This window comes from Artemia franciscana, unplaced genomic scaffold (assembly GCF_032884065.1).
Source record: "Artemia franciscana unplaced genomic scaffold, ASM3288406v1 PGA_scaffold_49, whole genome shotgun sequence".
NCBI lineage: Eukaryota > Metazoa > Arthropoda > Branchiopoda > Anostraca > Artemiidae > Artemia > Artemia franciscana.
The window spans coordinates 1,692,868-1,709,359 of record NW_027062689.1 but is presented as its reverse complement, the minus strand read 5'-3'; the positions used below and the strand labels follow the sequence as shown (position 1 = coordinate 1,709,359).

The following is a 16,492-nucleotide window of genomic DNA, read 5'->3' as shown; positions in this document are numbered from 1 at the left end:
ATTTGAATTGATGCCTCTGAATTTGTATATGTTTTTGCATATCGCCTAAATTCTTCTTAAACAGAGCCAATTCCACTTCTCTTACCAAAGGCCCATTGTCCTCATAAAACTTCTAAAACCTTACATCATGGATGACAGAAACAGATTTTACGCTTGCCAAAGTATCAAAGCCTTAATTTTCGTGTTTTTTTTAAATCATATAACTTCGTTGTCCTTCGATAAGTCAACTCGTCACCATGGTTGTCTCCCATTGATGGAAAGTCACAAAAAATTTACTTTTCAACCATTTGCGTAAACTATCTTTTCTTTGTTCTCTTTTTGGCTTTCTTGGCACTAGAAAATACCATCTGATCTGTAATCTTCCAAACAGTTCGTGATAACGAACTGTAGTAAGGAGTGACCCGGCTCAATAGTAACCAAAACTCTAAAAAATGGAATTTTTATGCCAATAGTTACATCAAAAGAATTACATTTTAATGCTGATTTTAAATATACAAGTTTCATCAAAATTAGTGTTACCCGTCAAAAGTTAAGAGCCTGAGAAGATTTGCCTCATTTTAGAAAATAGGGGAAAATTCAGCGTATCAGAGAACCTTCCTGTAGACATTTCAAGCCCCTATCTACAAAAATGTGGAATTTAGCATTTTTTTTTTCAAGACAAATCACGGATGCGTGTTTATTTGTTTTTTTTTTGTTTTTTTTTTCCCAGGGGTGATCGTATCGACTCAGTGGTCCTAGAATGTCACAAAAGGGTTCATTCTAACGGAAATTGAAAGTTCTAGTGCCCTTTTTAAGTGACCAAAAAATTGGAGGGCACCTAGGCCCCCTCTCACGCTCATTTTTTCCCCAAAGTCACCGGATCAAAATTCTGAGATAGCCATTTTATTTACCATAGTCGAAAAACCTAATAACTATGTCTTTGCGGACGACTTACTCCCCCGCAGTCCCCGTTGGAGGGGCTGCAAGTTACAAACTTTGACCTGTGTTTACATATAGTAATGGTTACTGGGAAGTGTACCGACGTTTTCCGGGGGATTGTTTTGGTTTGGGGGGAGAGTTGAAGGGGGATTACGTGGGAGGATTTTTCAATGGAGGAATGTTTTATTGGGGAAGAGACTTTCAATGGAGGGGGCGCAGGATTTTCTAGCATTATTAAAAAAAAAACAATGAAAAAATAAATATGAAAAGTTTTTTCTACTGAAAGTGAGGAGCAGCATTAAAACTTAAAACGAAGAGAAATTATTACGCATATGAGGGGTTTACCTCCTCGTAATACCTCGCTCTTTACGCTAAGGTATTTTTAGTAATTTCAACTATTTATTCTACGGCCTTTGTGATTCAGGGGTCATTCTTAAGGAATTTGGACAAAATTTAAGCTTTAGTGTAAAGAGCGAGGTATCGACAAGGGGTGAGCCCCCTCATGTACGCAATAAGAACCTACGAATATAGAAGTTCGCTACGTAAGTTAATTCGTAAGTTACGTATATTTTTTACTTATGAAAACGTTCGTAAAAAATTAAAAGTTATAGTTGCCTTTTTAAGTAATCAAAAAATTGGAGGGCAACTAGGCCTCCTCTTTCGCTCCTTGTTTCTCAAAATCTTCCGACTAAAACTATGAAAAAGCTATTTAGCCCCAAAAACAATTAATGTGCAAATTTTGTTTTAATTATTTATGCGTGGAGAGCCAAGATAAAAAAAATGCATTAATTAAAAAATGTCCAGAAATTAAACAAAAAAAAACAAGTTTTTTAAATGAAAAAAACGAACGAAAATTACTCCGTATATGAAAGGGGCTTTTCCTCCTCAACGCCCCGCTCTTTACGCTAAAGTTTTTTACTGTTTCAAAATGTAGAGTCAAGAGAAAGAGTCAAACTTTAGCGTAAAGAGCGGTACGTTGAGGAGGAAAAGCCCCTTTCATATACGGAATAATTTTTGTTCGTTTTAAGTTTTAATGTCTCTCCTTACTTTCATTTAAAAAAACTTGTTTTTTTTGTTTAATTCAACCAAAAAGCAAGGTTAAGGGGTCATGCTTTGATAACCAAAAAAAGTTGATATTTGACATAATTGCTGCTCTTGCTATTTTATTTTTAACTTAACATGGACCAGAGGACGGAAAGTATCAAACAGTTCGTGGTAACGAACTGTAGTAAGGAGCGACCCGGCTCAATAGTAACCAAAACTATAAAAAATTGAATTTTGATATCAATAGCTGCATCAAAAGAATCGCATTTTAATGCTGATTTTAAATATATAAGTTTCATCAAGTTTAGTCTTACCCTTCAAAAGTTACGAGCCTGAGAAAATTTGCCTTATTTAAGAAAATAAGGGGAAACACCCCCTAAAAGTCGTAGGATCTTAACAAAAATGACACCATCATATTCAGCGTATCAGAGAACCCTACTTTAGAAGTTTCAAGCTCCTATCTACAAAAATGTGGAATTTTGTATTTTTTGCCAGAAGACAAATCACGGGTGCGTGTTTATTTTTTTTTTATTTATTTTTTTTTCTTTTCCCCAGGGGTCATCGTATCGACCAAGTGGTCCTAGAATGTCGTAAGAGGGCTCATTCTAACGGAAATGAAAAGTTTTAGTGCCCTTTTTAAGTGACCAAAAAAATTGGAGGGCATCTAGGCCCCCTCCCCCGCTCATTTTTTTCCCAAAGTCAATGGATCAAAATTTTGAGATAGCCATTTCGTTCAGCATAGTCGAAAATCATAATAACTATGTCTTTGGGGATGACTTACTCCCCCACAATCCCTGGGGGAGGGGCTGCAAGTTACAAACTTTGACCAGTGTTTCCATATAGTAATGGTTATTGGGAAGTGTACAGACGTTTTCAGGGGGATTTTATGTTGTTTGGGGGTGGGGCTGAGGAGAGGGGGCTATGTTGGAGGATCTTTCCTTGGAGGAATCTGTCATGGGGGAAGAAAAATTCAATGAAAAGGGCGCAGGATTCTCTAGCATTACTATAAGAAAACAATGAAAAATAAACATGAAAACGTTTTTTCAAATGAAAGGAAGAAGTAGCATTGAAACTTAAAACGAACAGAGATAATTACGCATATGAGGGGTTCTAAAAATACTTTAGCATAAAGAGCGAGGTATTTAGGAGGAGATAAATACCTTGCTCTTTATGCTAAAGTATTTTTAGTAATTTCAACTATTTATTCTACGGCCTTTCTGATTCAGGGGTCATTCCTAAAGAATTGGGACAAAACCTACGATTTAGTGTAAAGAGCGAGGTATTAACGAGGGTACAAACCCCCTCGTATACATAATAAAAATATAAGGTTTTGAAAGTTTGTTACGTAAGTTAATTCTTAAGTTACGTGTATTTTTTACTAATGAAAACGTTCATTAAAAATTAAAAGTTCTAGTTGCCTTTTTAAGTAACCGAAAAATTGGAGGGCAACTAGGCCTCCTTCTCCACCCCTTATTTCTCAAAATCGTCTGATCAAAACTAAGAGAAAGCCATTTAGCCAAAGAAAGAATTAATATACAAATTTCATTTTAATAATTTATGTGCGGAGAGCCAAAACCAAACATGCATTAATTCAAAAACGTTCAGAAATTAAATAAAAAAAAACTAAATTTTTTAGCTGAAAGTAAGGAGGGACATTAAAACTTAAAACGAACAGAAATTACTCCGTATATGAAATGGGTTGTCCCCTCCACAGTCCCTCGCTCTTTACGTTGAAGTTTGACTCTTTGCCACAATTCTACTTTTTAAAACAATTAAAAGCTTTAGCGTAAAGAGCGAGGGATTGCGGAGGGGACAACCCATTTCATATACGGAGTAATTTCTGTTCGTTTTAAGTTTTAATGTCGCTCCTTACTTTCAGCTAAAAAAATTAGTTTGTTTTATTTAATAGAATAAAATTTGACTCTCATGACGCTCTTCACGTCGTTTGTATTCAAGTTGGATACGTTTTTATTTTCTTTATCGGGAGCAAGTGATATAATCATTCTAAAAAAATTCACGCTAAAATTGAGGCCAAATTTCAAACTTGGAGACTTCAGCTGTTCATCTCGCAATTTAAATATGTTACAGGGTTGAAAGCTTTCAACTTGTCAAATTTTTTGTAGTGAAATATGAGTTAGTATGTCCAACGACAGTTCCCAAATCAGTATTTTTTTTATTTATTACACATCAGGATTGCCAAAATTGCCTCATTTTTATCCATGTGCGACATCCATGTCGGATTAGCTGAACAGTGTTGTCAGAATGCGCAGCAATTTTTAAATGAATGTTAGCTAAATGCAAAAATGATGAAAACGGCAATTTCTTCAATTGGCGATTCTACATATCCTGTTTTCTTTTTAAAAAGAATGAATATTTCTATTATCTTGTAATGCAGTTCCTTATAAAACAAGTTTAGGAAAGAAAACAAGTACTAGATAATAGTTGATGATGTTCCGGATGACAAGTTCTATCGCCTGAGAGATCCCCGTTGCTATTTTCGATTACTTTGTACTGGAATATTCGCATACGGATTTGTAAGACAGTTCTTTCGCTGAATAATTCATTATTTTGTAGGAAAGTATAAAGCCGACTGTGTTCTACTTTCTCTAGTAGCTTTGAGAATAAGGGAAGAATAGATATCGGGCTCCAGTTTTAAATTTCTTTTTTGCAACCACCTTCATGAAGGGGTATTACCTTTGCTGCCTTTAGTTGGTCTGGAAATCTTCCTGTTTTTAATGAAAGATTAACAATAATTAGTAGACAAGGAAGTATATATCCAGCAACAACTTTAATTGCACTAAGAGACAATCTATCAACTCCAGCAGAATTTGATTTCAAAGACTTAACAATTTTCACAAGCTCTTCACTAGTACTGGGCTCAAATTGAAAATCAGGTGGTTTGCATAGCTCATCAGCTCCAGAATCATCAGGCTCTTTATATCTTTACTTTGCACTATTTTGTACTTTTAAGCCAATAATCGCACCGAATTTATTTACAATTCCCCCTTCCCCATATCTATCACAGCCATTAAGTTGAATTTGTTCATATCCATTCTTTTCATTTCCACGAGTACATTCACGTATAACATTCCATGTTTTTTTTATATCACCTTTATTTTCTTGAAACTTGCTGTTATAATACTTAGTCCTAGCTTTGTGACGCAGCTTGTTTACGAAATTCTGCTGTATTTTGAATGAATTAAATGATTCGCAACTTTGTTCATCCAGGAACTTTACATAAAGTGTATTTCTTAGCTTCACTTAAGTAAAACAGTATGAGAGATAAAACAATTAAAACAAACGGATATTAGACTTAATAAGAAAATAAAACCAATAATGAACTTAGAATGTGCCCAAAATAAAATTGGTATTCTAATAAAACCCAAAACGAAAAGAAATTACTAGATATGTGAAGTGGAAAATTTTCCTCCTTGCAATCATAGTGCAATTTTTATACGCGCTTTACTGAAAGTAATGCATATTTTAAGCGATTTCAAAGCGAAAGAGAAATAAAAATGGACTTTTTGTCAAATAAAAACTCAAGGCCGTATCCAGAGTAAATTGGTTACCTGGCTGCAGCTAATATCCTCCCCCACCACCCGAAGCTTCAATTCTACCCGTAAAAGGCCACAAAAATGCAAGTAAACTAATTTCGATTTATATGGTTAAGTTTTTCTTGAAATCTAGCAGTGATAACCCTCTATTTTTAACTGGAGAGATATGGGTTAAATTGTTAGAGCTACTAGTCCCTCAAGACGTTATTAAGCACACCTGGGTCTGATGCACTACTATACTGCAAGTGTATAGTCCACATATGTAATAGGGTTTGCTTTTTACCTGATAGTTTCTTTGATTCTTTCAAAAACCTATGAGACCCCGCCAAATTTGGATTTCCTTGGTTCTTACGTAATAGGCTTTGACTGTTAAAAAGGCCTATGAGACCCCGCTAAATCAGGATTTCTTTAAATGTTATGTAATGCAGAATGTAAGAGTCCGTTAGTCAAGCCGGAAAGTCCCAGCTGTAAAAAAAACAACTGATCATAGTCCAATATTTACTGGCGAGGGTGACGTAATCTTGCATGAGCTGCTAGATGTGGCTCAGTATTGAAAAAGAGTTCAGTGTGTCAACATCGAAGATATTCTAGTAGTAGATACTCTATTAGTAGATATTCTCTAGTAGTGGATACTTTTACTCTATGGAATATTGAAGGCGCTAGCAATGGCAAAATGAAGCCAGGAATGCCTAATACTCCAGTAGAAATTACAATAAGTTGCAGGAGTGAAAAGGAGTCATTGTTAGTCTATAAACGGTAGTGAGAGTGTGAGGATTAAATTTGACTGGATTTGAGAGCCAAACAATAATACGAAATCTTGTGACTTCGGAAAAATGTTTGTTCTAGATGATAATTTCCTGGAGTTATCTTCCAAAGGAAAATATTTTCTCAAAGAATGCTTATGGATATAATGAGGAATGAGTTTCTATCTCAGGACTATTGCGTGAAACTTACGTCGTGGGCCCAGGTGCATTTACTGAATTTATTGATATATTAATTGAAACAAAATAATATTCTGGTTTTCCTTTTAACCACTACTTAGACGTCTATTTTGTAAGGCAGCAACAAATAAGTCGAAAATCTTGTCTAAACAATTTTTGTAACGTCACGTGACTACACCTCTTCCTACAGCAAATTCATTTTATTGATCGATTGTCAGAATAATATTTTACACATGTCCATTGTGTTTGTATACATTGAGCAGCTGATCTTCTTGTGAGAATTGTACTGTTATTTATGACTACATTGAAAAGTGTAGATTATGCAATCCATGTAAATTTCATAGAGGATACGCAGTGCATATTAAAAATTGTATTTCCTGTCTTGAAAAGATTTGTGACTTTCATACTAGAGGTTTCCTATGCTCTGATTGTCGCTGCGATAAATGTGATCAATGGGAAAATACTTACCCTGGCATGATTGCAAAAAACCCTAAACGCGATTATAGTTTATTTCTAAGAAACTGTTATCGTCATAGTTTTAAATTACTTTGGGAGACGGAACCTGGTCTACGCTTTAATTGCTGGTATAATAAGAGAGTCCGGTTTTTACAATATCGCTGTGAAGATACTTGATGCTGTGACTATAAACCTACTGACTTTTACTTTGCTGTTAAAGAAAGTGATTCTTTAAATGAGAATATCGTGTCTGATATTGCTTCAAACAAACAAATTAAGACACATGAATTTTACAATATAAATTGAAATCGTAATATTAACTTTACGAAGAGATATAATAAAAATCAAATTACGCTATATTGTAGAAAATCTGATCCTGACTTTGAATGCCAAGGTGAATACAAGCTGAATCCTGACGAGCTTCTGCCACTTATCATCAACGATGGTTACCTATACATGGAAGAAGAACACAGAGTTTGTCCATACCAGTTTTGTTAATAAAGAAATTCACAAGCATTTCTAAAGTATTTCACTCTGTAGGGCACTGAATTTTATATTATACAGGTAAGAAAGAGAACTTTCAACTAGATTGTAGTTCAGTCAAGGATTGTCACTATAGATGCTAAGAAATTCACTATAAGTATATCTGCGACATCAAAAAATACAATATAATAGCGCATGAAAACCACAAATTGTAATTGATAAGTCTTGTACTCGCTTCTGATTTTGAATAATAGATTTTCCACTTTGCTCAAGAAAGTTTCTAATTTGAGGTATGTAGAATTTATACGGCAGGCCAAAAGCATCAAAATTTCATTATTTTTCGATTTTTGAAAGATGCATATTCAATCCCACGTCTTTACAGTTGATGGACTAAGGGTATTGTTACGCTTTGAACATGCTCGAGGGAATCGAAAGGTATACAATTGGATTTGTATTTGGACATATAGGGATCCTAATTGAATTCAAATAATTGTGAGTCTCGATCAAGAGATTGCAATGTCAATTCGTATAGGGCCTTGTAGGATTTATCAAAGGATAAATTGTAGAGTAAAATTCTATTTACTCTACATACAAAAGATGAAAGTCCAAACGTTTCAAGTTTATGTGGAGAATTTCTACATGATCGATCCTATGGCGCCAGCAATTTTCACAAAAGCCAAAGCAGTTTTGAAGGAATTTCACCGTTGATAAATGAGGAATTGGTGTAGGCACATGTACTCGTAGCAAAATGTTGATGGTTCGTCATTGTATGAGGAACGAGCAGTTTGATATTTTTTCCTCTAGCTCTTAATTTCTCAATTGCCGAAGCAAAAGAACTCATAACCTATTGTTTTCGTACGTGAAGTATGACCGAGGTGAGAGAGACCGTTACATCAGGTGCAGTGCCAAGTGATTTCCGCAAAATAAAATTGGACGAAAAAGTTGTAGCTTTATGTCAATCTTAACATTGGGAGGCAACTATTCAGGAATATTAAATATCTCGTGATTTATTTTCCCAATCAAGTGTAAATCTTTAATTGTCGCATCTCTAAGCACATTGCTAGTGCCAGTCTCTGTTTTATATTCACATCTAATAGTCATAACTCTCAATAGTTAATAGGATATTGGAGTCATGAACACGAATTTTATATAACTTGCATAATTTGAAAGATTGTTGCTTGTGCTCAACAACGTCCCATTTATTTAGACACTGATATGCCTAAACAAATTTTTCAGTATACAATTTTCATAAGAGAAACCCTCGGCTGCACCTGATTTGTCATTTTTAGATTTTTTGGCAATGACATGTAAATCTATAAATGTGGAAGTCAAGTCTATGAAATAATCTTACTGGAATAAATTTGAAAATTTTGTTTTCAGAGAGCAGTTGTTGCGGATAAAATTGTTCATAGTTACTATGTTTTACACTCTTATCAACATTTTCCGCATTGAAAAGCTTAGAAATGAGTTGACTGAAGGATGAGATTGTTTGTGTGGTACATATGCCATTTCTAGGAAAAGAAATGCTTTTTTGATCTAGTAGTTTTTACTCTTGGTTCCTTTTTCTTCTTTGACAAAAGCGATGTTTTTACGCTTCTGGCCTGAGTAGTAATTGATGAGTGATTAGGTGCATAGGCAATATAAATAATATATTGTAAATATAAATATAGATTTTGACGTTGTTTAGTATGTTTATGCCAAGTTTGTACATTCTTTATTTATTCTATGTCGTTCCCTAAATAACGGGGCCACGGAGCCTTCTGGGATATTGTTTTATTATAATTATTTTGTCGAAATAAATGGAAATTGAACTTGAAGTCGCCCTTTTTAAAGATTTCCCACTTTGTTGGGATTTCTATCGATCGCCGTGGGATCGCGCACCGGACCTCAGATTTTGTGACACTTTCTTTAAAATCCTTTCCAGAGTTCCAATCGTGTAATATAGAGGACGCAAAACCTGCGGCAACCAGTGCAATATATTTTTTAGCCTGGGGTAGAGCAGAGCGAAACAAGTTAGAAAAAAATTGCCTAGACTGCAACTGGACATTTACAAACGACCCTTTAAGAAACCATTCCATTACCCAATTGCCATGGTTCAAAAGTTGCAACATATTAACCATCTCACTGAAAGGGAAGGAAATGACATGTAATCACAGCCAAAATTTCTGTTATTGCTAGAAGATCGCCTAATTCACTTCTTAATGTTAACTGACAGAGCTCCAAATGCGAAGTTTTGTTGACTGGAATATATTGAAGATGTTTTTTATTGTAGAAGTGAATGTCCTCGTGACAGGTTTTTCGTTGATGAATACGTAAGAGGGAGACATTGGTGTTACCGACTCTCGATGTTTCAACGAATGAAGCTTAATGAAATGTAGAATTGTCCGAAGCCGGGTGCATAGTATTCTTAGATAACATGATCCTTGTCACTGAAATTTTTGTTTTAATAATACGATCTTTAAGGTCAAGAGCCTTACGTAAATTCTTATTGAGGAAAATTCTTTCATTCTCAAATGGATTGGTGATTTAAATTTCCCTTTGTTTTGTTGACCTGTTAAATATGAATTTAATTCATAAAGCCACTCTTTTTTCGACTCGCAATTTTTTTTGATAACACGACACAGCTCATGCGTATTCTTGTATGAGTACTGAAGCAAAGATATAATCATTAAAGTCAAAATTTGCCACCAAACCCTTGTCGGAGAAGTGAAATTGTCTTACTTTAATCTCATATGTGGGATCCTTTCTCAGAATATTCTATGTATTTTTAAGAGTAACTCGCTAGGGACCCAAGTAACTACCCTTGCAAGTTTGACTCTTTAATATCTTTTCAATTTGATGAATTCTACTGGTTTTTACTTTTTGTAATTAATATTTGTAAAAACCGCAAAGATTCTCTTCTTTTATATCATTTAGATGATACGTTACATGCTTATTAAGACTTTTCACACCTTAAAAAGTTCAGTAGAACACAAATAATTCCCATTTTCCAAAATATCACTTGCCCGATTGATTCAAACTGTATCACCAAATTAATTTTTTTTTCTTAACAATCTTTTCATTGGAATATAGCTTAAGAAAAATGTCAAGTGCATTGCTGCTGTGATTAACTTCAAGAGGAATATGATTGGACAAAGATCGATGAGGACGTTGATTATAAATCAACATGATTTTATCTATGTCTTGAATGAAAGCAGTAGTATTTTTCAATGTACAATATCTTGAAATTAAAAGTCGAATTGTTCTTATCAGACGTTCAGCCAATGCCGTCTGTACTAGTCTTTAACTATGATGGAGTATTTTATTATTTTTGAATAAAATACTTTTTGAGTGTGAATTAAAAAATCACTACCCCGATCTGATTGAGTCTCTTTATGAATTATAATCAAAGATAGATTCGAACGCTTTATCAAATTCATTGCCTCTTTTTGAACACAATGGAATGGTATATGCATAGTGACTAAAAACACTGATTGCAAGTAAAATATACTTTTACTGGTTATTGTGACATCTTTGAGTCTCGTCTAGAGTCAAAAGATCTGCTTGTAAAATATACAAGGGGAAAAGGCTTTAGTTTTTCGATAGTGATTACTGCGAACTCTGTGAATTCGATGAAGAATGTAGCCGGGTTCATTCTGTAAAAACTCTGTCGCTAACTTTTTTCAACTCCAGCGACTCGAGCAAGCGTGCTGGGAGAACTTGAACTTCCAGTTTCACCAATATTTCCACATACACGGTTCAAAACCTGAACCAGTTTGAACGTAAACGCGGTGTGAAGCGTCCGCTACCCTTTTCCTTACTAAATGTGGTAGAAATAGGTTATTTTTCGATAATCTTTAAATCATCACCCTCACTTGGCTTGCAATCTGAAAACGATACATCTTTTAATATTTCTCCATATAAACTATGTTTATTCCCAATAAGACTTCTTGGGAAGTTTGATGACTTTAAAAATTTATACAAATGACTATCAAATGATTCAGGTTAGGTTTTACGTACGATTTGCAGTTAAATCTGATACCAAATCAGTTAAATTCTAACTCTTGCCATGGGTTAAAACTTCACGCTTACTATGGCCAATTTGCACTTGTTTATTTTCAGTGAGATAAGTCAAGACTCTTTTACATTATTACGATAGGAATGAGGTATTAGGTGTACGATACTTAATAGATCTTTAGATAAGACTTCTTTTTCCTGTTTTCGCGCTTTCAATGTGTTAGAACTTTCTGAATTATGAGTTTGATCAGTGACAATTATTTTGAGTTGTCTTTCACGGTAGATGCTTGTCGACACATCGAAGGGCATTTTGAAGAAAAATTAATTTTTCATCGTCGGGAATGTTTCATTACTAATAAATGTTCAAGATTATCTTCAAAGCACTTTTTTGGTACAAGAGCGAGTTCATTTGTTGTCAATTTATAGGGTTTAGCCTTTTTTTAGAGCATTCTGGTTACAAGCCCATTGAAAAGAAATTACCACCTGCTTGAACAAGTCGTTTTCTTAATCTTTTCTGTCATTTTGCAAGCTAAGGCACGTACTAGTGAATGAGGCTGCTTTGTCTGTTGCCTGATAACTTCTTGCAGTTGAACATTGCGTACTGTTAAACAAATCTTAATTTAAACAAAGTTCAGATAGGAGATTAATAAATTCATTTTCAATTCCGTGTTTAAGTATAACCTGCTTAAGCCGTGGTTTTGAATTACCTAGGACGGAAAATAAATGTCTGTTTTCATGTAGTATCTTCAGTGTCGTGATGACAACTAATGACCCTGTTTAAACTATTCACAGGTAGATTTACTGTAATTTCATTATCAAAAATATCTGTGACTTTATGTAACTCTTTGGGCGTGTTTTAATTGAGATCCAACAAAATGTAACCATAAGGTTTATTAGTAACTTGATTGTTTACCGAAAGTAAAAATCTTGGTTCACCGGGATATATTTGACTGTTTAAAGCTATAAGATAACTTAAATCACAAACAACCCTACAGATTATATAGTAAGTAAATTCGAAGCAAGTGTTCACACAATTTACTCTGATGAAAGAGATCATGGAGAACAACAGCAATGGGAATTTTTTCGTGATGATAAGGGACCGTTAATAATTGTATCATCTCCCAATGGGTTCAGCTAAATCATCAATAATCAACCACGAGCTTGGTTCAATAATATTAAACGCGTCGATTCCTCATATGAATTTCATTTCTGGTGTAATAGCCTTCATTTTATCTTAGAATTCTTGCCGCGCAGTATAGCAATAAAAGACATTTTTAGGATTTTCTAATAACTTTGAATCTTGATTTAGTTTTTTTTTTTAAAGTGTTGTTCTGCCAGACATTGATGGTCCGCAAAGAAATGATATAAATGTAATTTTGAATTGATACATATGAATCTATTCGCTGTCAAAATACAATTAGCCAAACCTAACCTCAATTTGTTTCATACATTATCCAAAACTAGAATGCATGGTTTCTCAAATACATAAATAAATGCACTACAAAATTAAAAAACAGTATATTTACATAAGCATTTGAAAAAAACAACATGAAATAAGTATATGAATATATTTACAGACAAACAGACAAAAGGCACTTTGACAAGCAAACTTGGCCGGGTAACGACCGCTGAGAGCAGCCGAGTGGATGCAGCCGGAAGACACGCCGGCTGAGTTGCTGGGCCCGGCTGGTTATGGTGAAGAATAATAGTATAAAATTAAGCAGTTTTTAAAACATAGATTGGGCTTTGCGCAAAAATAAATAAATAAAAATAAATAGAAAAAATGTAAAAACACTACATATAAAAACACAAACTGCTAAGCTGAATACTCATTGGGCCCTCCTACCAACTATTGAGCTTTCTCCAGACTGAGACGCTGTCTGTACTCTATACATTCATCTCGATCAGAAGTAAGAAAATGACCGTGCGGTAGAACCTTCACACCGTCTGCACAAACATAGACTTTAACTGATATGGCTGAAATCGCTTTTTTCTCGACTCGAACCGTATAGTTTTTAGATTTTAAAGAGCGAATGGCCATGACACTGGCTCTTGGAACTAAATTATTCTCTATACAGTTCCCATAAACACTCATATCGAAATTTTCTTTACATAGCATGAAGGCACCTCCTTGCAGAATTTCTTGATATCCTCATTGTGTGTTTGCACACAGTACACCTTTGGATCAACGAGCACACCCTGGGATATCAAGCTGCTACCTGTCTTGGATTTGATAAAATAACAAATTATTTGGGGTCTTGTACTTCACTAGTTCCGGGTAAATGGACTCGTCCCAGTTGATGTAGTCCATTCAAAAGCAAATGTACATACTATTTTCTAAATCGTCCAACAGGTTATTTGTTTTAACTTTCAACAAGAGTGAATCAGTGGCTCCATAATACACTTGAAATTGCTGCTCCCACGGCCATTGGAGCTTGCCCACAATGCAACAAAATTCCAGCTTGAGTTTTTTTGAAATTTCTAAAATTGTGCTACCAGCGGCAATGTTTTTTATTTAATATCACGTTTCGTTTTTTCTATATAAAAGGACCATATTGGAGTCTATGATTGGAAACGAGGTGGAATTCAGATCTGCAATGATTCGGGCACATTCTTATGGGTCGGTTACAACGGCACAACGACCCCTAATGCCCACACTTGCATATTTTACTAAAAGCTGAATTTATAATAAGTTTAAAGATTTCATATTGAACCTTCATCTTTTCCTCAGCTTGTTTACTGACAAAGGTGTCAATACATGTCTTCATGTATGGTCTTTGATCGAATTGGAGAGCTTTACGAATATTTATGACTTTAAAACCGTTGGCTATCATCCACTGCAAAAGAACGTGATATACAACAATATTTTGTTTCGGCTGAAGGTTGGCAATAAGCTTTTGTTTTGAAGGTACCCAGTTAATACCCCCATCCCCTACCAAAGATTAATTATAGGGACTCAATGAATCCCTAGAAATTGGTCTGCTTATGCACGAGAAAACAAACTCCTTTACCGAGTCGCGAGGTTCCACTGGTATTTCACCTTTAATTTAACAAAAAACTATCCTTTTGGTCCATTCTCCTCAACAGTGTAAATGTCGAGGAAATTTTTAGCACAACGATTGTCCACGCATATGTAAATCCTACTCGTCAAAGAGAAGTGAGACATTGCCGACGGACAAAGGGAGCTCATATCCAGGAAAACCAAGGTCGACTTTCCACTGATGCTTTGTCCAGTCGGGTAGGTTTCCAGGATATGATCTCCGTGGAAAACCCATCCCCGCATGGATATCTCTAAAAATAAGTCTGATCCACGTCGGTGATGAAAAAGCCACCCCGCATGGATCTCTCAAAAAGAAAATACTGATCCAAGTCGGTGATCAGACCTATTTTTCATCGCTAGTCTTAAGATTTATATCCATCACGAGATAAGGAGTTTAAAATAATACCCCAAATCCAACATAAATTCCTCGTAAATCTTATTCATATTTTTACAAACAATATCCAGCATCGTCAATACACCCCTTGCCAGAAACATTTTACAATAATCCTCACTATTTCCACACCCCTTCCCCTTGGCTCAAACTCTTTTTTTTTAGCAAATTCTTAGTCGGCAGTGGTGCAGTAATATTCCTCACGTAGCCTGGAGATGAAGTTGTAGTACTCATTAGGGTATGCGCCATTACGCGTTAATAAATCATACATTCCATCATCTGGAAAGTGCTTTTTAAGGAGGGGTAAGCTATTAAAATCCTCTATTTTTCGTTCTTGAATGAGTTGGCTTAGAAATTTGGGGGGGGACTATATTAATCTAAAAACGGATTTTATTCAAGTACGTTTTACCATGTTCATATGTTTTCATTTGAATTCTAAGAGAAGCAGCTTCTCAGATGATTTTGGTATGATGTTATATGAAAAAGGCCCATTTACTCCTGCGTCATCTACAACTTCACCTTTCTGCAAACGTCACAACGCTGGTACTATTAATTTCCATTCAAAGTTGGAATTTTGCATGTAAATAAGTGGAAAACATTGTTGTTTAAAGTTTAAGTTGCAAAATTGAGGTGTCAGTCCATGAAAGTTACTCTACCCTTATGAAATTGGATTACTCATCATAATCTCGGACTAACATTTCCCCATTACCCTCAATAAATTTCTCCTTGCAAACCTAGCACATATCTTCATTATTATTTGCCAACTCGTCTTCTGGCTATAGAGTTATCGAATAATTTACATTGCACAGCCGTAAAATTGACCTAAGTTATGTTTTAATAAGTACAAATATAGCTGTGCCCAATCAATCTTGCCCACCAAATGTCTCAAATACCTCTACCAATATCGATCAGGTGGTCCTAGAATTTCGCAAAACGGGTCATTCTAACGGAAATTAAAAGTTCTAGTGCCCTTATTAAGTGACGAAAAAAGTGACCCCCTCCCACGCTCATTTTTTCCCAAAGTCAATGGATCAAAATTTTGAGATTGCCATTTTTCTCAGTATAGTCGAAAAATATAATAACTAGGTCTTTGAGGATGTCTTGCTCCCCCACAGTCCCAGGGGTTAGGGTCTGCAAGTTACAAACTTTGATCAGTGTTTACATACAGTAAAGGCTATTGAGAAGGGTACAGACGTTTTCAGGGGACTTTTGGTTAGGGGAGGATGTTACGGGGTGAGGGCTACGTGGGAGGATCTTTCCTTGTATGAATTTGTCATGGTGGAATAGAAATTCAATAAAGGAGGCGGAAGATTTTCTAGCGTTATTATAAAAGAAAACAATGAAAAAATAAATATGAAAAAGTTTTTTCAACTGAAAGCAAGGAGCAGCATTACAACTTAAAACGAACAGAGATTATTACGCATATGAGGTTTTCTTCTCCTCCTAAATACCTCGCTTTTTACACTAAAATATTTTTAGTAATTTCAACTATTTATTCTATTGCCTTTGCGATTCAGAGGTCATTATTAAAGAATTGGGACAAAATTTAAGTTTTACTGTAAAGAGCGAGGTATTAACCAGGGGACAAACCACCTCGTATACATTATAAAAATATGCGAATATAGAAGCTCGTTACGTAAGTTAATTCTTAAGTTACGTATAGTTTTTA

The 16,492-nt window shown here is 35.0% G+C and overlaps 1 protein-coding gene across 2 annotated transcripts in view; it reads left to right on the top strand.

Moving 5' to 3' along the window:
- Nucleotides 1-16,492, top strand: part of LOC136041904 (muscle-specific protein 20-like) — a 93,809-nt gene that overhangs the window by 55,199 nt on the left and 22,118 nt on the right. The window lies entirely within an intron of this gene.